Below are 20,625 nucleotides of genomic sequence, written 5' to 3' on the forward strand. Positions count from 1 at the left end.
GTTGGTACTGAACCAAAACAGCCTTCTGGTCATGCCATTGCTTCTGGAGCTCTTGGCTGGCCTGAAGGTTTTTACTGGCCTTTTTCATGTACTCGGCCATCCTTGATCTGAGGCCAAGTACATAATCCACAATATCCTGCTTAGGAGCTTTTAAAGGTTGTTCCCAACCCTCCTTTACAAGTGTGAGTGGACCCCTAACAGGGTGTCCAAAAAGAAGTTAAAAGGGGCTGAAGCCCACTCCTTTCTGGGGTACCTCTCTGTAGGCAAAAAGGAGGCATGGTAGAAGGATATCCCATCTCCTGCGGAGTTTTTCAGGGAGACCCATAATCATGCCTTTGAGAGTTTTATTAAATCTCTCCACCAGTCCATTTGTTTGTGGATGATAGGGTGTTGTGAACTTGTACGTTACATCACACTCCTTCCACATGGCCTTTAAGTATGCAGACATGAAATTGCTTCCCCTGTCTGATACTACTTCCTTTGGGAAGCCCACCCTGGAAAATATTCCCAGGAGGGCCTTTGCCACTGCAGGTGCTGTAGTGGTCCTTAAAGGAATAGCTTCAGAATATCTTGTGGCATGGTCCACTACCACCAAGATGAATCTATTGCCTGAAGCAGTAGGAGGGTCAAGGGGGCCAACTATGTCAACCCCTACCCTTTCAAAGGGAACCCCAACCACAGGCAGTGGAATAAGGGGTGCCTTTAGGGTGCCACCTGTCTTGCCACTGGCTTGACAGGTTTCACAAGACTTACAAAATTCCTTTGTGTCCTCAGACATTCTAGGCCAATGAAACAGGGGAACAAGCCAGTCCCAAGTTTTCATTTGTCCTAGATGCCCAGCTAGGGGAATGTCATGTGCCAGGGTTAGGAGGAACTTTCTGTACTCCTGAGGAATCACTAATCTCCTGGCAGCTCCAGGTTTAGGATCCCTATGCTCAGTGTACAAGAGGTTGTCCTCCCAGTAAACTCTGTGAGAGTCACTGACATCCCCATTAGCCTGTTTGACAGCTTGCTGTCTGAGACCCTCTAATGTGGGACAGGTTTGCTGTGCCACACTCAGCTCCTCTCTGGCAGGCCCCCCTTCACCCAAAAGCTCAGCAGTGTCTGCTTCAAGCTCCTCTGGTGTAGGTTCTGCACAGGGAGGGAATTCTTCTTCCTCAGAAGTAGAATCCACTGTAGAGGGAGGGATAGTAGGAAGTGGTTTGCTTCTACTAGCCCTAGCTTTAGGGAGCACTTGGTCCATTGTTCCAGGATCCAAGCTTCCCTGTCCTTTTTGCTTTTTGGCCTGAGCCCTTGTCAAAGCAAAAATATGCCCTGGGATGCCCAGCATTGCTGCATGGGCCTCCAACTCCACATCTGACCAAGCTGATGTCTCCAAATCATTTCCTAGTAGACAGTCTACAGGTAAATCTGTGGCTACCACAACTTTCTTTGGACCAGTAACCCCCCCCCCCCCCCCCAGTTGAGATTAACAACAGCCATGGGGTGGCTAAGTGTTTTGTTGTGAGCATCGGTTACTTGGTACTGGTGACCAAGTAGGTGTTGTTCAGGGTGGACCAGTTTCTCTATGACCATAGTCACACTGGCTCCAGTGTCCCTGTAGGCCTGAACCTCAACACCATTTATTAGGGGTAGCTGCTTGTACTTATCCATATTAAGGGGACAAGCAACTAAGGTGGCTAAATCAATAGCCCCCTCAGAGACTAACACAGCCTCTGTGGCCTCCCTAACAAGGCCAACCCCAACTAAGTTACCTATAGTGAGCCCAGCTACTCCCTTGGATTGGCTATTAGTAGGTTTGCTCCCACCACCACTGCTATTAGTAGGGACACTAGGGGTAGCAGTAGGGGTTGTAGTGGTAGGAGCATTGGTGCTTTTCTTTGGACAACTGGGATCTGTTGTCCAATGGCCTTTTATTTTACATAAATAGCACCATGGTTTCTTTTCCTTGTTCTGATTAAAAGAGGATTTGGGCCCACCACCCCCACCAGAGTGTTTTTGTGGGCCTGATGAAGACTCATTTTTAGATTTGTCCCCACCCTTGTCAGAAGACTTACCATCCTTCTTTTTGTTGCCATCTTTGTCACCCCCTGTATGAACTTTTCTGTTCACCCTTGTTCTGACCCATTTGTCTGCCTTCTTTCCCAATTCTTGGGGAGAGGTCAGATCAGAGTCCACCAAGTACTGGTGCAACAAATCAGACACACAATTATTAAGAATATGCTCTCTCAGGATCAAGTTATACAGGCTGTCATAATCAGTAACTTTACTGCCATGTAACCACCCCTCGAAGGCCTTCACTGAATGGTCAATTAAATCAACCCAGTCTTGTGAAGACTCCTTTTTGGTCTCTCTGAACTTTATCCTGTATTGTTCAGTGGTTAAGCCATAACCATCCAGGAGTGCATTCTTAAGAACTTGGAAATTATTAGCATCATTTTCTTTCACAGTAAGGAGCCTATCCCTACCTTTTCCACTAAATGATAGCCATAGGATAGCAGCCCACTGCCTTTGAGGGACATCCTGTACAACACAGGCCCTCTCAAGTGCAGCAAACCACTTGCTAATGTCATCCCCTTCCTTGTAAGGGGGAACTATCTTGTGCAGATTCCTGGAATCATGCTCTCTCACAGAATTGCTATCAGGAATACTGCTGCTGCCACCATGGGGTCCAAACCCCAATCTTTGTCTCTCCTTCTCCAGGTCTAGGGATTCCCTGTCCAGAGCCAGCAGTTGCTGTTTAACCTTCAGCCTGGTCTCTTCCACTCTCAACTTGTTGAGTTCCCTTTCTAACATGTTGTCTTCAGGGTGGGTGGGTTGGGAATGCTTGGACACAGAAGATATATTGTAATTAACAGAGGGAGACCTGTCCCTAACAGCTTGCACTCTAACAACCTGGCCCCCAGGAACAAAAGCATCCCTACTATGATGAGAGCTTCTATTACGACCAGCATTGTTAGGTGGTCTGCTAAGGGGCAGATTTGGAAGAGAACCCTGTACACCTCCCTCAAGGGGTTCCCCTGAGTCAGAGTGTGAGCTATCTACTAACTTCTCCGATGAAGGGCCACCCTGGGCCTTATCATTCTCAATGAGCATGTGTAAGGAAATGCCTCCTTGGCATGGTTACCCCCTGTCTTTTTGCCTTTGCTGATGCTATGTTTTGAATTGAAAGTGTGCTGAGGACTGCTAACCAGGCCCCAGCACCAGTGTTCTTTCCCTAACCTGTACTTTTGATTCCACAATTGGCACACCCTGGCATCCAGATAAGTCCCTTGTAACTGGTACCCCTGGTACCAAGGGCCCTGATGCCAGGGAAGGTCTCTAAGGGCTGCAGCATATCTTATGCCACCCTGGGGACCCCTCACTCAGCACAGACACACTGCTTGCCAGCTTGTGTGTGCTGGTGAGAACAAAACGAGTAAGTCGACATGGCACCCCCCTCAGGGTGCCATGCCAACCTCACACTGCCTATGCAGTATAGATAAGTCACCCCTCTAGTAGGCCTTACAGCCCTAAGGCAGGGTGCACTATACCATAGGTGAGGGCACCAGTGCATGAGTACTGTGCCCCTACAGTGTCTCAGCCAAACCTTAGACATTGTAAGTGCAGGGTAGCCATAAGAGTATATGGTCTGGGAGTCTGTCAAACACGGACTCCACAGCCCCATAATGGCTACACTGAAAACTGGGAAGTTTGGTATCAAACTTCTCAGCACAATAAATGCACACTGATGCCAGTGTACATTTTATTGTGAAATACACCCCAGAGGGCACCTTAGAGGTGCCCCCTGAAACCTTAACCGACTATCTGTGTAGGCTGACTGGTTCAAGCAGCCTGCCACAACCGAGACATGTTGCTGGCCCCATGGGGAGAGTGCCTTTGTCACTCTGAGGCCAGTAACAAAGCCTGCACTGGGTGGAGATGCTATCACCTCCCCCAGGCAGGAGCCGTAACACCTGGCGGTGAGCCTCAAAGGCTTACCCACTTTGTTCCAGCACCGCAGGGCACTCCAGCTAGTGGAGTTGCCCACCCCCTCCGGCCACGGCCCCACTTTTGGCGGCAAGACCGGAGGAGATAATGAGAATAACAAGGAGGAGTCACTGGCCAGTCAGGACAGCCCCTAAGGTGTCCTGAGCTGAAGTGACTCTAACTTTTAGAAATCCTCCATCTTGCAGATGGAGGATTCCCCAATAGGATTAGGGATGTGACCCCCTCCCCTTGGGAGAAGGCACAAAGAGGGTGTACCAACCCTCAGGGCTAGTAGCCATTGGCTACTAACCCCCCAGACCTAAGCACGCCCTTAAATTTAGTATTTAAGGGCTTCCCTGAACCTAAAGATTTAGATTCCTGAAACTACAAGAAGAAGAGGACTGCTGAGCTGAAAAACCCCTGCAGAAGAAGACCAGAAGACACCAACTGCTTTGGCCCCAGTCCTACCGGCCTGTCTCCTGCCTTCCAAAGAAACCTGCTCCAGCGACGCTTTCCAAAGGACCAGCGACCTCTGAATCCTCAGAGGACTACCCTGCTTCAAGAAAGACAAGAAACTCCAGAGGACAGCGGCCCTGCTCCAAAAAGACTGCAACTTTGTTTCAAAGGAGCAGATTTAAAGGCCCCTGCAACTCCCCGCAAGAAGCGTGAGACTTGCAACACTGCACCCGGCGACCCCGACTCGACTGGTGGAGAACCAACACCTCAGGGAGGACCCTCTGGCGACTCCGAGACCGTGAGTAACCAAAGTTGTCCCCCCTGAGCCCCCACAGCGACGCCTGCAGAGGGAATCCCGAGGCTCCCCCTGACCGCGACTGCCTGAACCTAAAGTCCCGACGGCTGGAAAAGACCCTGCACCCGCAGCCCCCAGCACCTGAAGGAACGGAACTTCTGTGTAGGAGTGACCCCCAGGAGGCCCTCTCCCTTGCCCAGGTGGTGGCTACCCCGAGGAGCCCCCCCCTTGCCTGCCTGCATCGCTGAAGAGACCCCTTGGTCTCCCATTGAAACCTACAGAGAACCCGACGCTTGTTTACACACTGCACCCGGCCGCCCCGCGCTGCTGAGGGTGTACTTTTTGTGCTGACTTGTGTCCCCCCCAGTGCCCTACAAAACCCCCCTGGTCTGCACTCCGAAGACGCGGGTACTTACCAGCTGGCAGACTGGAACCGGGGCACCCCCTTCTCTCCATTGAAGCCTATGTGTTTTGGGCACCTCTTTGACCTCTGCACCTGACCGGCCCTGAGCTGCTGGTGTGGTAACTTTGGGGTTGCTCTGAACCCCCAACAGTGGGCTACCTTGGACCCAAACCTGAGACTTGTAAGTGATTTACTTACCTGCTAAAACTAACAATAACTTACCTCCCCCAGGAACTGTGAAAATTGCACTGTGTCCACTTTTAAAACAGCTATTTGTGTTTTATGTGAAAAGTATATATGCTACTGTAATTATTCAAAGTTCTTAAAGTACTTACCTGCAATACCTTTCAAATGAGATATTACATGTAGAATTTGAACCTGTGGTTCTTAAAATAAACTAAGAAAATATATTTTTCTATAACAAAACCTATTGGCTGGATTTGTCTCTGAGTGTGTGTTCCTCATTTATTGCCTGTGTGTATGTACAACAAATGCTTAACACTACTCCTTTGATAAGCCTACTGCTCGACCACACTACCACAAAATAGAGCATTGGTATTATCTCTTTTTGCCACTATCTTACCTCTAAGGGGAACCCTTGGACTCTGTGCATACTATTCCTTACTTTGAAATAGTGCATACAGAGCCAACTTCCTACATTGGTGGATCAGCGGTGGGATACAAGACTACTCAGCCAATACCTGATCACACGACAAATTCCAAAAAATTGTCATTAGAAATTGATTTTTTGCAATTTGAAATTTTTCTAAATTCTTTAAAGTCCTGCTAGGGCCTTGTGTTAGTCCCTGTTAGCATTGCTTTTAGAGTTTAAAAGTTTGGTAAAAGTTTGAATTAGATTCTAGAACTAGTTTTAGATTCTTAAAAAGTATTCCAACTTTTAGAAGCATAATGTCCAGTACAGATGTGAATGTGGTGGAACTCGACACCACACCCTACCTCCATCTTAAGATGAGGGAGCTAAGGTCACTCTGTAAAATAAAGAAAATAGTAATGGGCTCCAGACCTTCCAAACTACAGCTCCAGGAGCTGTTGGCAGAGTTTGAAAAGGCCAACCCCTCTGAGGATGGCAACTCAGAGGATGATGATAGTGACTTGGAGGGTGATTCCCCCCTACCAGTCCTATCTAGGGAGGACAGGGCCTCTCAAGCCCTGACTCCAAGCATAATAGTCAGAGATGCTGGCTCCCTCACAGGAGGGACAAACCTCTCTGAAATCACTGAGGATAACTCCAGTGAAGAGGACATCCAGTTAGCCAGGATGGCCAAAAGATTGGCTTTGGAAAGACAGATCCTAGCCATAGAAAGGGAAAGACAAGAGATGGGCCTAGGACCCATCAATGGTGGCAGCAACATAAATAGGGTCAGAGATTCTCCTGACATGTTGAAAATCCCTAAAGGGATTGTAACTAAATATGAAGATGGTGATGACATCACCAAATGGTTCACAGCTTTTGAGAGGGCTTGTGTAACCAGAAAAGTGAACAAATCTCACTGGGGTGCTCTCCTTTGGGAAATGTTCACAGGAAAGTGTAGGGATAGACTCCTCACACTCTCTGGAAAAGATGCAGAATCTTATGACCTCATGAAGGGTACCCTGATTGAGGGCTTTAGATTCTCCACTGAGGAGTATAGGATTAGATTCAGGGGGGCTCAAAAATTCTCGAGCCAGACCTGGGTTGACTTTGTAGACTACTCAGTAAAAACACTAGATGGTTGGATTCAAGGCAGTGGTGTAAGTAATTATGATGGGCTGTACAATTTATTTGTGAAAGAACACCTATTAAGTAATTGTTTCAATGATAAACTGCATCAGCATCTGGTAGACCTAGGACCAATTTCTCCCCAAGAATTGGATAAGAAGGCGGACCATTGGGTCAAGACTAGGGTGTCCAAAACTTTCACAGGGGGTGACCAAAAGAAAGGGGTCACAAAACCTCCCCAGGGGAAGGGTGGTGAGACAGCCAAAAACAAAAATAGTAAAGAGTCTTCTACAGGCCCCCAAAAACCTGCACAGGAGGGTGGGCCCAGAGCCTCTTCACAAAACAATTCTGGGTACAAGGGTAAAAACTTTGATCCCAAAAAGGCCTGGTGTCGTAGCTGTAGTCAGTCTGGACACCAAACTGGAGACAAGGCCTGTCCCAAGAAAAATACCACTTCAAACTCCACTCCAGCTAACACTGGAATGGCTAGTCTCCAAGTGGGATCAACAGTGTGCCCAGAGCAAATCAGGTGTCACACTGAAGCTACATTAGTCTCTGAGGGTGGGGTGGATTTAGCCACACTGGCTGCCTGGCCCCCTAACATGCAAAAATACAGGCAGCAGCTCTTAATTAATGGGACAAGTGTAGAGGGCCTGAGGGATACAGGTGCCAGTGTCACTATGGTGACAGAGAAACTGGTTTCCCCTGGCCAATACCTGACTGGACAAACCTATCCAGTCACCAATGCTGACAATCAAACTAAAGTACATCCCATGGCAATGGTAACCTTAGAGTGGGGAGGGGTCAATGGCCTGAAACAGGTGGTGGTCTCCTCAAATATCCCAGTAGACTGTTTGCTTGGAAATGACCTGGAGTCCTCAGCATGGGCTGAGGTAGAACTGAAAACCCATGCAGCCATGCTGGGTATCCCTGAACTGGTGTGTGTCAAGACAAGGGCACAGTGCAAGGCACAGGGTGAAAAAGTAGAGCTGGAGTCTGGAAGAAAGGCCCAGCCTACCAAGAGAAAAGGAAAGTCAGCTGGGAAACCAGCTGCAACACAACAAGAAAAAGAGAGCCTCTCTTCTCAGGAAGAAGTTCTGCCCTCTGAGGGAACTGAGCCTATGGAGCTGGAACCTTACCAGGGTGAGCTCTTAGGCCCAGGGGGACCCTCAAGGGAAGAGTTGTGTAAGGGGCAAGAAACCTGTCCCTCTCTTGAAGGCCTTAGGCAGCAAGCTGCTGAAGAGTCCAAAGGCAAGAAAAATGGAACACATAGGGTCTATTGGGAAGATGGACTCCTGTACACTGAGGCCAGAGATCCCAAACCTGGTGCCACTAGGAGAGTGGTAGTGCCTCAGGCGTTCAGAGAGTTTATTCTGACCTTAGCCCATGATATTCCCCTTGCTGGGCATTTGGGACAAACCAAGACGTGGGAGAGGTTAGTCAACCACTTCTACTGGCCCAACATGTTCCAGAAGGTTAAGGAGTTTTGCATCTCCTGTACCACCTGTCAAGCCAGTGGTAAGACAGGTGGACATCCAAAGGCCCCCCTCATTCCACTTCCAGTGGTGGGGGTCCCCTTTGAAAGAGTGGGTGTGGACATAGTGGGTCCACTTGAACCTCCCACAGCCTCAGGAAATATGTACATCCTAGTAGTAGTGGACCATGCTACTAGGTATCCTGAAGCTATTCCCCTTAGGTCGACTACTGCCCCTGCAGTAGCCAAGGCCCTCATTGGTATCTTTACCAGAGTGGGCTTCCCTAAGGAGGTGGTGTCTGACAGAGGTACCAACTTCATGTCAGCATACCTGAAACACATGTGGAATGAGTGTGGAGTGACTTATAAATTCACTACACCATATCATCCACAAACTAATGGCCTTGTTGAGAGATTCAACAAGACATTAAAGGGCATGATCATGGGGCTCCCAGAAAAACTCAAAAGGAGATGGGATGTCTTCCTGCCATGTCTGCTTTTCGCTTACAGAGAGGTGCCTCAGGAGGGAGTAGGGTTCTCACCCTTTGAACTTCTGTTTGGCCACCCTGTAAGGGGACCACTTGCTCTTGTTAAAGAAGGCTGGGAGAGACCTCTTCATGAGCCTAAACAAGACATAGTGGACTATGTACTTGGCCTTCGCTCAAGGATGGCAGAGTACATGGAAAAGGCAAGTAAAAACCTTGAGGCCAGCCAACAGCTCCAGAAGTTTTGGTATGACCAAAAGGCTGCACTGGTTGAATTTCAACCAGGGCAGAAAGTCTGGGTTTTGGAGCCTGTGGCTCCCAGGGCACTTCAGGACAAATGGAGTGGCCCTTACCCAGTGCTAGAGAGGAAGAGTCAGGTCACCTACCTGGTAGACCTGGGCACAAGCAGGAGCCCCAAGAGGGTGATCCATGTGAACCGCCTTAAGCTCTTCCATGACAGGGCTGATGTAAATCTGTTAATGGTAACAGATGAGGATCAGGAAGCTGAGAGTGAACCTCTCCCTGTTCTTCTGTCATCAAACCCTAATGATGGCTCAGTAGATGGAGTGATCTATTCAGATACCCTCTCTGGCCAACAGCAATCTGACTGTAGGAAAGTCCTGCAGCAGTTTGCTGAGCTCTTTTCCCTAACCCCTGGTCAGACACACCTGTGTACCCATGATGTGGACACAGGAGACAGCATGCCTGTCAAAAACAAAATATTCAGACAGTCTGATCAAGTTAAGGAAAGCATCAAGGTGGAAGTCCACAAGATGCTGGAATTGGGAGTAATTGAGCACTCTGACAGCCCCTGGGCTAGCCCAGTGGTCTTAGTCCCCAAACCTCACACCAAAGATGGAAAGAGAGAGATGAGGTTTTGTGTGGACTACAGAGGACTTAACTCTGTCACCAAGACAGATGCCCATCCCATTCCTAGAGCTGATGAGCTGATTGATAAATTAGGGGCTGCCAAATTCTTAAGTACCTTTGACTTAACAGCAGGGTACTGGCAAATCAAAATGGCCCCTGGAGCAAAAGAAAAGACAGCAATCTCCACACCTGATGGGCATTATCAGTTCACTGTTATGCCCTTTGGTTTAAAGAATGCCCCTGCCACCTTCCAAAGGTTGGTGAATCAAGTCCTTGCTGGCTTGGAGTCCTTCAGTGCAGCTTATCTTGACGATATTGCTGTCTTTAGCTCCAACTGGCAGGATCACCTGGTCCACCTGAAGAAGGTTTTGAAGGCTCTGCAATCTGCAGGCCTCTCTATCAAGGCATCCAAATGCCAGATAGGGCAGGGAACTGTGGTTTACTTGGGACACCTTGTAGGTGGAGGCCAAGTTCAGCCACTCCAGCCTAAGATCCAGACAATTCTGGACTGGGCAGCTCCAAAAACCCAGACTCAAGTCAGGGCATTCCTTGGCTTGAATGGGTACTATAGGAGGTTTGTGAAGGGATATGGATCCATTGTGACAGCCCTCACAGAACTCACCTCCAAGAAAATGCCCAAGAAAGTAAACTGGACTGTAGAATGCCAACAGGCCTTTGACACCCTGAAACAATCTATGTGCACAGCACCAGTTCTAAAAGCTCCAGATTACTCCAAGCAATTCATTGTGCAAACAGATGCCTCTGAACATGGGATAGGGGCAGTTTTGTCCCAAACAAATGATGATGGCCTTGACCAGCCTGTTGCTTTCATTAGCAGGAGGTTACTCCCCAGGGAGCAGCGTTGGAGTGCCATTGAGAGGGAGGCCTTTGCTGTGGTTTGGTCCCTGAAAAAGCTGAGACCATACCTCTTTGGTACTCACTTTGTAGTTCAAACCGACCACAGACCTCTCAGATGGCTGATGCAAATGAAAGGTGAAAATCCAAAACTGTTGAGGTGGTCCATCTCCCTACAGGGAATGGACTTTATAGTGGAACACAGACCTGGTACTGCCCATGCCAATGCAGATGGCCTTTCCAGGTTCTTCCACTTAGAAAATGAAGACTCTCTTGGGAAAGGTTAGTCTCATCCTCTTTCGTTTGGGGGGGGGGGGTTGTGTAAGGAAATGCCTCCTTGGCATGGTTACCCCCTGACTTTTTGCCTTTGCTGATGCTATGTTTTGAATTGAAAGTGTGCTGAGGCCTGCTAACCAGGCCCCAGCACCAGTGTTCTTTCCCTAACCTGTACCTTTGATTCCACAATTGGCACACCCTGGCATCCAGATAAGTCCCTTGTAACTGGTACCCCTGGTACCAAGGGCCCTGATGCCAGGGAACGTCTCTAAGGGCTGCAGCATATCTTATGCCACCCTGGGGACCCCTCACTCAGCACAGACACACTGCTTGCCAGCTTGTGTGTGCTGGTGAGAACAAAATGAGTAAGTCGACATGGCACCCCCCTCAGGGTGCCATGCCAACCTCACACTGCCTATGCAGTATAGATAAGTCACCCCTCTAGTAGGCCTTACAGCCCTAAGGCAGGGTGCACTATACCATAGGTGAGGGCACCAGTGCATGAGTACTGTGCCCCTACAGTGTCTAAGCCAAACCTTAGATATTGTAAGTGCAGGGTAGCCATAAGAGTATATGGTCTGGGAGTCTGTCAAACACGGACTCCACAGCCCCATAATGGCTACACTGAAAACTGGGAAGTTTGGTATCAAACTTCTCAGCACAATAAATGCACACTGATGCCAGTGTACATTTTATTGTGAAATACAACCCAGAGGGCACCTTAGAGGTGCCCCCTGAAACCTTAACCGACTATCTGTGTAGGCTGACTGGTTCCAGCAGCCTGCCACAACCGAGACATGTTGCTGGCCCCATGGGGAGAGTGCCTTTGTCACTCTGAGGCCAGTAACAAAGCCTGCACTGGGTGGAGATGCTATCACCTCCCCCAGGCAGGAGCTGTAACACCTGGCGGTGAGCCTCAAAGGCTTACCCCCTTTCTTCCAGCACCGCAGGGCACTCCAGCTAGTGGAGTTGCCCACCCCCTCCGGCCACGGCCCCACTTTTGGCGGCAAGACCGGAGGAGATAATGAGAATAACAAGGAGGAGTCACTGGCCAGTCAGGACAGCCCCTAAAGTGTCCTGAGCTGAAGTGACTCTAACTTTTAGAAATCCTCCATCTTGCAGATGGAGAATTCCCCAATAGGATTAGGGATGTGACCCCCTCCCCTTGGGAGGAGGCACAAAGAGGGTGTACCCACCCTCAGGGCTAGTAGCCATTGGCTACTAACCCCCCAGACCTAAACACGCCCTTAAATTTAGTATTTAAGGGCTTCCCTGAACCTAAAGATTTAGATTCCTGAAACTACAAGAAGAAGAGGACTGCTGAGCTGAAAAACCCCTGCAGAAGAAGACCAGAAGACACCAACTGCTTTGGCCCCAGTCCTACCGGCCTGTCTCCTGCCTTCCAAAGAAACCTGCTCCAGCGACGCTTTCCAAAGGACCAGCGACCTCTGAATCCTCAGAGGACTGCCCTGCTTCAAGAAAGACAAGAAACTCCTGAGGACAGCGGCCCTGCTCCAAAAAGACTGCAACTTTGTTTCAAAGGAGCAGATTTAAAGACCCCTGCAACGCCCCGCAAGAAGCGTGAGACTTGCAACACTGCACCCGGTGACCCTGACTCGACTGGTGGAGAACCAACACCTCAGGGAGGACCCTCCGGCGACTCCGAGACCGTGAGTAACCAAAGTTGTCCGCCCTGAGCCCCCACAGCGACGCCTGCAGAGGGAATCCCGAGGCTCCCCCTGACCGCGACTGCCTGAACCTAAAGTCCTGACGGCTGGAAAAGACCCTGCACCCGCAGCCCCCAGCACCTGAAGGAACGGAACTTCTGTGTAGGAGTGACCCCCAGGAGGCCCTCTCCCTTGCCCAGGTGGTGGCTACCCCGAGGAGCCCCCCCCTTGCCTGCCTGCACCGCTGAAGAGACCCCTTGGTCTCCCATTGAAACCTACAGAGAACCCGACGCTTGTTTACACACTGCACCCGGCCGCCCCCACGCTGCTGAGGGTGTACTTTTTGTGCTGACTTGTGTCCCCCCCGGTGCCCTACAAAACCCCCCTGGTCTGCCCTCCGAAGACGCGGGTACTTACCTGCTGGCAGACTGGAACCGGGGCACCCCCTTCTCTCCATTGAAGCCTATGTGTTTTGGGCACCTCTTTGACCTCTGCACCTGACCGGCCCTGAGCTGCTGGTGTGGTAACTTTGGGGTTGCTCTGAAACCCCAACGGTGGGCTACCTTGGACCCAAACCTGAGACTTGTAAGTGATTTACTTACCTGCTAAAACTAACAATAACTTACCTCCCCCAGGAACTGTGAAAATTGCACTGTGTCCACTTTTAAAACAGCTATTTGTGTTTTATGTGAAAAGTATATATGCTACTGTAATTATTCAAAGTTCCTAAAGTACTTACCTGCAATACCTTTCAAATGAGATATTACATGTAGAATTTGAACCTGTGGTTCTTAAAATAAACTAAGAAAATATATTTTTCTATAACAAAACCTATTGGCTGGATTTGTCTCTGAGTGTGTGTTCCTCATTTATTGCCTGTGTGTATGTACAACAAATGTTTAACACTACTCCTTTGATAAGCCTACTGCTCGACCACACTACCACAAAATAGAGCATTGGTATTATCTCTTTTTGCCACTATCTTACCTCTAAGGGGAACCCTTGGACTCTGTGCATACTATTCCTTACTTTGAAATAGTGCATACAGAGCCAACTTCCTACAGCATGTTAAACAGAAATTCTCTAGAAGCGTTCTTTCCTACCACTAAACCTCTATCAATGCTGAGACTCCTTAGACTCTTAAAGTTAAGATTGTCATATGTTGTATTGACCATTTTAAGAGAAGTTCCTACATCAGACATGAGAGAAGAAGGTTTAGGGACAGTGAGAAGAGAGAAAAAGTTTCAGGACTTTTTAAAGAACAGAAAAAAAAACTTTTTGAAACTTTTTAGAAAGTTTTAGGAGTACTTTTCAGCACTTTGCAGAAAGTGTAAGAGAAGAAAAGCAAAACTTTTTGGTTAGGTGTACATACACTGAACTTGTTTTGTATATTATTCTCTTATGAAAAGTACAAAATGACAAAGTGGTAAGTAGTTGCAAGTACATATCCCACCGCTGCACAACCAATGTAGGAGGCTGACCTGGCTTGTAGTGGGTACCAAGGGATACTTACACTCTATACCAGGTCCAGTTATCCCTTATTAGTGTAGAAGTGGTGTTTCTAGCAGCTTAGGCTGATAGAAGGTAGCTATAGCAGAGCAGCTTAGGCTGAACTAGGAGACATGCAAAGCTCCTACTATACCACTGGTGTCATATGCACAATATCATAAGAAAACACAATACACAGATATACTAAAAATAAAGGTACTTTATTTTTATGACAATATGCCAAAAGTATCTCAGTGAGTACCCTCAGTATGAGGATGCAAAATATACACAAGATATATGTACACAATACCAAAAATATGCAGTAATACCAAAAGGAAGTAATGCAAGCAGTGTAAAGTTATAATAGATTGCAATAGAAGCACATAGGTATAGGGGCAACACAATCCATATACTCCAAAAGTGGAATGCGAACCATGAATGGACCCCAAACCTATGTGAGCTTGTAGAGGGTCGCTGGGGCTGTAAGAAAACAGTGAGGGTTAGAAAAATATCCCACCCCAAGACCCTGTAAGGTAGGTGTAAAGTGCACCTACAAACCCCAGAGAGCACAGACGTCATGATAGGGGGATTCTGCAAGGAAAACCAACACCAGAAAAGCAGCAACAGTGGATATCCAGACCTGAGTACCTGTAAGACAAGGGGACCAAGTCCAAGAGTCACAACAGTGTCGAGAGTGGGCAGGAGCCTAGGAAATGCCAGCTGAGGGTGCAAGGAAGCTGCCACTGGATGGAAGAAGCTTGGTGTTTTGCAAGAACGAAGAGGACTAGGAACTTCCCCTTTGGAGGATGTTCCCATGCAGAAAGACAGCAAACAAGCCTTGCTAGCTGCAAGGGTCGCAATTAGGGTTTTTGGATGCTGCTGTGGTGCAGGAGGGACCAGGATGTCGCCACTTGGATGAAGAGACAGAGGGGGCGCCCAGCAAGTCAAGGAGCCTTCACAGAAGCAGGCAGCACCCGCAGAAGTACCGGATCAGGCACTTAGAAGAGGAGTGAACCGGAGTCCACCCGAAGTCAGAAAATGGAGTCCCACGATGCCGGAGGACAACTCAGAAGGTTGTGCACTGCAGGTTAGAGTGTCGGGGACCCCGGCTTGGCTGTGCACGAAGGAAATCCTGGAAGAGTGCACAGGAGCCGGTGTAGCTGCAAATCACAAGGTACCCAGCAATGCAGTCTAGCGTGGGGAGGCAAGGACTTACCTCCACCAAACTTGGACTGAAGAGTCACTGGACAGTGGGAGTCACTTGGACAGAGTTGCTGAGTTCCAGGGACCACGCTCGTCGTGCTGAGAGGGGACCCAGAGGACCGGTGATGCAGTCTTTTGTTGCCTGCGGTTGCAGGGGGAAGAGTCCGTCGACCCACGGAAGATTTCTTCAGAGCTCCTGGTGCAGGAAGGAGGCAGGCTACCCCCAGAGCATGCACCACCAGAAAACAGTCGAGAAAGCCGGTAGGATGAAGCGATACAAGGTTGCAGTAGTCGTCTTTGCTACTTTGTTGCGGTTTTGCAGGTGTCCTGACCAGTCAGTGGTCGATCCTTTGGCAGAAGGTGAAGAGGGAGATGCAGAGGAACTCTGGTGAGCTCTTGCATTCGGTATCTGAAGAATTCCCCAAAGCAGAGACCCTAAATAGCCAGAAAAGGAGGTTTGGCTACCTAGGAAGGAGGATAGGCTAGTAAGAAAGGTAAGAGCCTATCAGAAGGGGTCTCTGACGTCACCTGCTGGCACTGGCCACTCAGAGCAGTCCAGTGTGCCAGCAACACCTCTGTTTCCAAGATGGCAGAGGTCTGGGGCACACTGGAGGAGCTCTGTGCACTCCCCTTTCCTTTGTCCAGTTTCGTGCCAGAGCTGGGCTGGGGGATCCCTAAACTGGTGCAGACTGGCTTATGCAGAGATGGGCAGCATCTGTGCCCATCAAAGCATTTCCAGAGGCTGGGGGAGGCTACTCCTCCCCAGCCATCACACCTATTTCCAAAGGGAGAGGGTGTCACACCCTCTCTCAGAGGAAATCCTTTGTTCTGCCTTCCTGGGTCAGGGCTGCCTGGACCCCAGGAGGGCAGAAACCTGCCTGAGGGGTTGGCAGCAGCAGAAGCTGCAGTGGAGATCCCGGAAAGGCAGTTTGGCAGTACCCGGGTTCTGTGCTAGAGACCCGGGGATCATGGAATTGTCTCCCCAATGCCAGAATGGCATTGGGGTGACAATTCCATGATCTTAGACATGTTACATGGCCATTTTCGGAGTTACCATTGTGACGCTATACATAGGTAGTGACCTATGTATAGTGCATGCGTGAAATGGTGTCCCCGCACTCACAAAGTCTGGGGAATTGGCCCTGAACGATGCGGGGGCACCTTGGCTAGTGCCAGGGTGCCCACACACTAAGTAACTTTGCACCCAACCTTCACCAGGTGAAGGTTAGACATATAGGTGACTTATAAGTTACTTAAGTGCAGTGGTATATGGCTGTGAAATAACGTGGATGTTATTTCACTCAGGCTGCAGTGGCAGGCCTGTGTAAGAATAATCAGATCTCCCTGTGGGTGGCAAAATAAATGCTGCAGCCCATAGGGATCTCCTGGAACCCCAATACCCTGGGTACCTCAGTACCATATACTAGGGAATTATAAGGGTGTTCCAGTATGCCAATGTGAATTGGTGAGATTGGTCACTAGCCTGTTAGTGACAATTTGGAAAGCAGAGAGAGCATAACCACTGAGGTTCTGGTTAGCAGAGCCTCAGTGAGACAGTTAGTCATCACACAGGGAACACATACAGGGCACACTTATGAGCACTGGGGCCCTGCCTGGCAAGGTCCCAGTGACACATAGACTAAAATAACATATATACACTGAAATATGGGGGTAGCATGCCAGGCAAGATGGTACTTTCCTACAGGCGGCGACGACCACGGTAAGTACTGCACCTAGCACACAGGGGACAGGGGGAGGAAAAAGAGAGTGACACACACATGCAACACGTAACACCCCCACCCCCACCCTCACCCACAACACCATACACACAAACACATGCAACAACAGTACATTTACACCCCGTTACCCCCTGGATGAAAGCAAGGACAAAAGGAATTGAGTGAAATCAGTGATATTTTTGAAATATGCAGATATACGTAACAAATAGAAAAACACTATAAACAAATATTTACAATATTTACAGAAGGCTGTACACTGTCCTTTGCAAATGTCCATGGCCCACTGGGCCAAAAATCATGGGACAAGCCCACACTTGACTCCTGCCTCAATACGGAGAGAACACTACAGGGGCATCAGGACGAAAACACACAGGCACCTCAGGGGGACGGGGAATGGGGGGGCACCTCAGCTGGAAGATGGTACTCTGCCACTGCTCCTCGAGGGGGCTCCATGCCCACAGCGATTTCCTGGGGAGTGCAAAGCCAAAGTCTATCTAGTGGGTGGTTTGCCCACTGCTTGGTCCTGGGAAGTGCAAGGCCACAGTCTCTCAAGTGGGTGGTTTGCCCACTGCTTGGTTCTGGGAAGTGCAAGGCCACAGTCTCTCAAGTGGATGGTTTGCCCACTGCTTGGTCCTGGGGAGTGCACAGCCACAGTCTCTCTAGTGGGTGGTTTGCCCACTGCTTGGTCCTGGGGAGTGCAAGGCCGCAGTCTCTCAAGTGGGTGGTCTGCCCACTGCTTGGTCCTGGGGAGTGCAAGGCCACAGTCTCTCAAGTGGGTGGTTTGCCCGCTGCTTCGTCCTGTTGAGTGCAAGGCCACAGTCTATCTAGTGGGTGGTTTGCCCACTGCTTGGTCCTGGGGAGTGCAAAGCCACAGTCTCTCAAGTGGATGCCTTCTTCCACTGGTTCTGAGGGGGGCCTTGTGCCCAGTGTGCTTCATCCTGCCAAGGATTGGGTGAGTGGATGCCTTTCTCCACTGGTTTTGGAGGGGGCCTTGTGCCCAGTGTGACTCAACCTGCCAAGGATAGGGTGAGTGGATGCATTTCTCCACTGGTTCTGTAGGGGGCCTTGTGCCCAGTGTGCTTCATCCTGCCAAGGATAGGATGAGTGGATGCATTTTTCCTGTGGTTCTGGAGGGGGCCTTGTGCTCAGTGATGCAGCACTTGTGGTGTGGCAGTTCACATTCCCTCACCTGGGTGTCTGAGGCACGAGATTTGCATGGATGAGGTAGCATGATATTCCATGGAGGCAGGGCCAGACTCCATCCTGCGGCGACTAAGGCTGCAAACTGGTGGTAGTGCCGGTGCTGGTGGGGGTGCTTCCAGTGGTGGTGGGGCTGCTGCTGCTGGTAGTGGTCCTACTGTCAGTGGTGCAGGTGGCAGTGCTTAATGCGGCGGGGATGCTGGCGGTGCTGTCCATGGTGCAGGTGCTAGAGCTGCCAGTGGTGGAGGGAGGCACCAGGCTGTCTCCTGCAGCCTCGGACGGCTGCCCACAGGGGACGCTGCTGCTGACAGTAGTGGTGGCAGCAGGGGGGCAGGTGGCGGTGCAGGTGGCGGTGCTTGGGGCGGTGCTTGTGGCGGTGCTGGCTGCCGTACAGGTGGCGGGGCTGTTGGTTCTGATGGTGGGCACCAGGCCCTCACCTGGAGCCTCCGAGGCCTGAAGTGCCTTGCCTTCGCTTTTCTGACCCTTCCTCACCTTGGCAGATGCTGCTGGGACCTTGGATCTGGCAGCTGGAGTTTTGGAGGAGGCCTTGATGGGTGGGTCGTGCTCTTTGCCCTTGCTACATGCTGGCCCCTTCTTCACCTTGGCAGGTGGCGGAATGGTTACACTGCCTGGCCTGACGGGTGCCCCCTTTGATCCTCTGGGAGTTGTAGGTTCCACTGCGGATGCTGACTTGGTGGCTGAGGTGCTAGCCTGGGATCTGGACACCCTGGCCCGAGGGGATGGATGGGGGGCAGGGGTAAGGAACAGGTCAATGTTTGCCAGGAAAAGTTTTTTAGTCACACTGGGATGGGAATATGGAGAGGGTGTGGGAGTGGAGGAAGAGGGAGTGGTTGTAGGAGGTGTCTGTCTGTTGAGTTTGGGTGAAGGTTCATGGGCTGGATGCTGTTGTGAGGTGGATGGCTGTTGGGTGGGTGGGTGCTTGCGTTTGTGTACTTTGAGAGTTGGGGTCACAGACACACTGGGAGAGGACACAGGGGACGTGTGCATGGTTGTGGGGGTGGTGACTGATCGTGAGGGGTGTGTTGTGATGGGCGTGCTGGTGATGGAGGTAGTGGATGAGGATGTAGTGCATGCAGGTGTGAGGGTAGACGCTACTGGGAGGGAGGTGGATGAGGAGGAGGGGGGACACAGTGGAAGCAGTGGATGTTGGTGTGTTTGCATGGGTATGGTGCTTGTGCGAGTGCCTGTGTTGCTTATGTCTGCCTGAGCCACTTTTGTGTGGTGATTTGGGTGAATGCTGGTCTGAAGGTGTGCTTGGGATAGGTTGGGGTTCAGGGGATTGGGTCTGGGTAGAGGAACTTGGAGGGAGAAGGCCAGACACAGGGACAAGGGCTGCCATCAGTGCTGAGGCCAGAGCCTGAAATGCTCTTTGTTGGGCCTCCACGCTAGAGTGAATGCCCTCCAGGTATACATTTGTTTGGTGCAAATGCCTCTCAACACCCTGGATGGCATTCAGTATGGTTGACTGCCCAACAGAGAGGGATCTCAGGAGGTCAATAGCCTCCTCACTGAGGGCAGCAGGGCTGACTGAGGCAGGGCCTGAGGGACCTGGGGCGAAGGAGATGCCCACCCTCCTGGGTGAGCGGGCACGGGAAACACGCTGAGGGGCTGCTGAGAGGGCAGTGTTGGTAGGAGGGTGGCGGCCTGTACCTGTTGTTGGGCTGGGCACAGAGGTGTGCACCACCGCCAGGGAGATACCATCGGAGGAGGAGTCGCTGTCTGTGGTTACCCCTCCTGTCCCTGTTGTGGTGCTCCCCTTGCTCTCTGTCCCACTGGTGCCCTCACCCTTTGTGGATTTGGCCTCCAGGCCCATGTTGGATGCAGCTCCCTCTGTCGCCGGTGCCTCTGCTCCTCTGTCAGATGATGCTAATGCACACAAGGACAGGGTGACAAATCAAAAAGGGGGGCGGAAGAGACAGAGGATACACTTGGTCAATGCCAGCAGCACCACTACCGTTGACGTATACAACACACAGGGAGCAGCCCTATGCACTCGGCCATGCCCACCCATTTCCTAAAACAGTCACCAGCCCATGGGGTACAATGCCTAATGCCAGCATCTGCACACCAGAAACCCACAGGACCCTGCCCAGTAGTAGATGGTCACTTACATTATTGGGGTAGGAGTGCGCCAGAGCCTGCCCAACAAGGGATCTACCCTGCCATGATCGCCCTGGCCTAGGGTCACCCACAGCCCACATTCCCCACCCAGGTACCTTCTAACGCGCGCAAAGTCAGCTTTCAGAATCTGTACTCACCCCCTTGTGTCTGCTTTGATGCCTTCAAGCACCGATCCAACTCTGGATAGGCCACCGCCAGTATGCAGAACATCAGTGGGGTCATGGTGCGACGGGCACCCCTTCCTCATTGGGAGGCCAGCCCCAGCTGGGCCTCCGCCGTCTTCTTTGACCAGCAGCGCAGGTCCTCCCATCTCTTGCGGCAGTGGGTGATCTGCCTGTGAAAGACCCCCAGGGTCTGCACCTCCTTGGCGATGGCACGCCAAA

Source organism: Pleurodeles waltl, chromosome 9, assembly GCF_031143425.1.
Source record: "Pleurodeles waltl isolate 20211129_DDA chromosome 9, aPleWal1.hap1.20221129, whole genome shotgun sequence".
NCBI classification, from domain to species: domain Eukaryota; kingdom Metazoa; phylum Chordata; class Amphibia; order Caudata; family Salamandridae; genus Pleurodeles; species Pleurodeles waltl.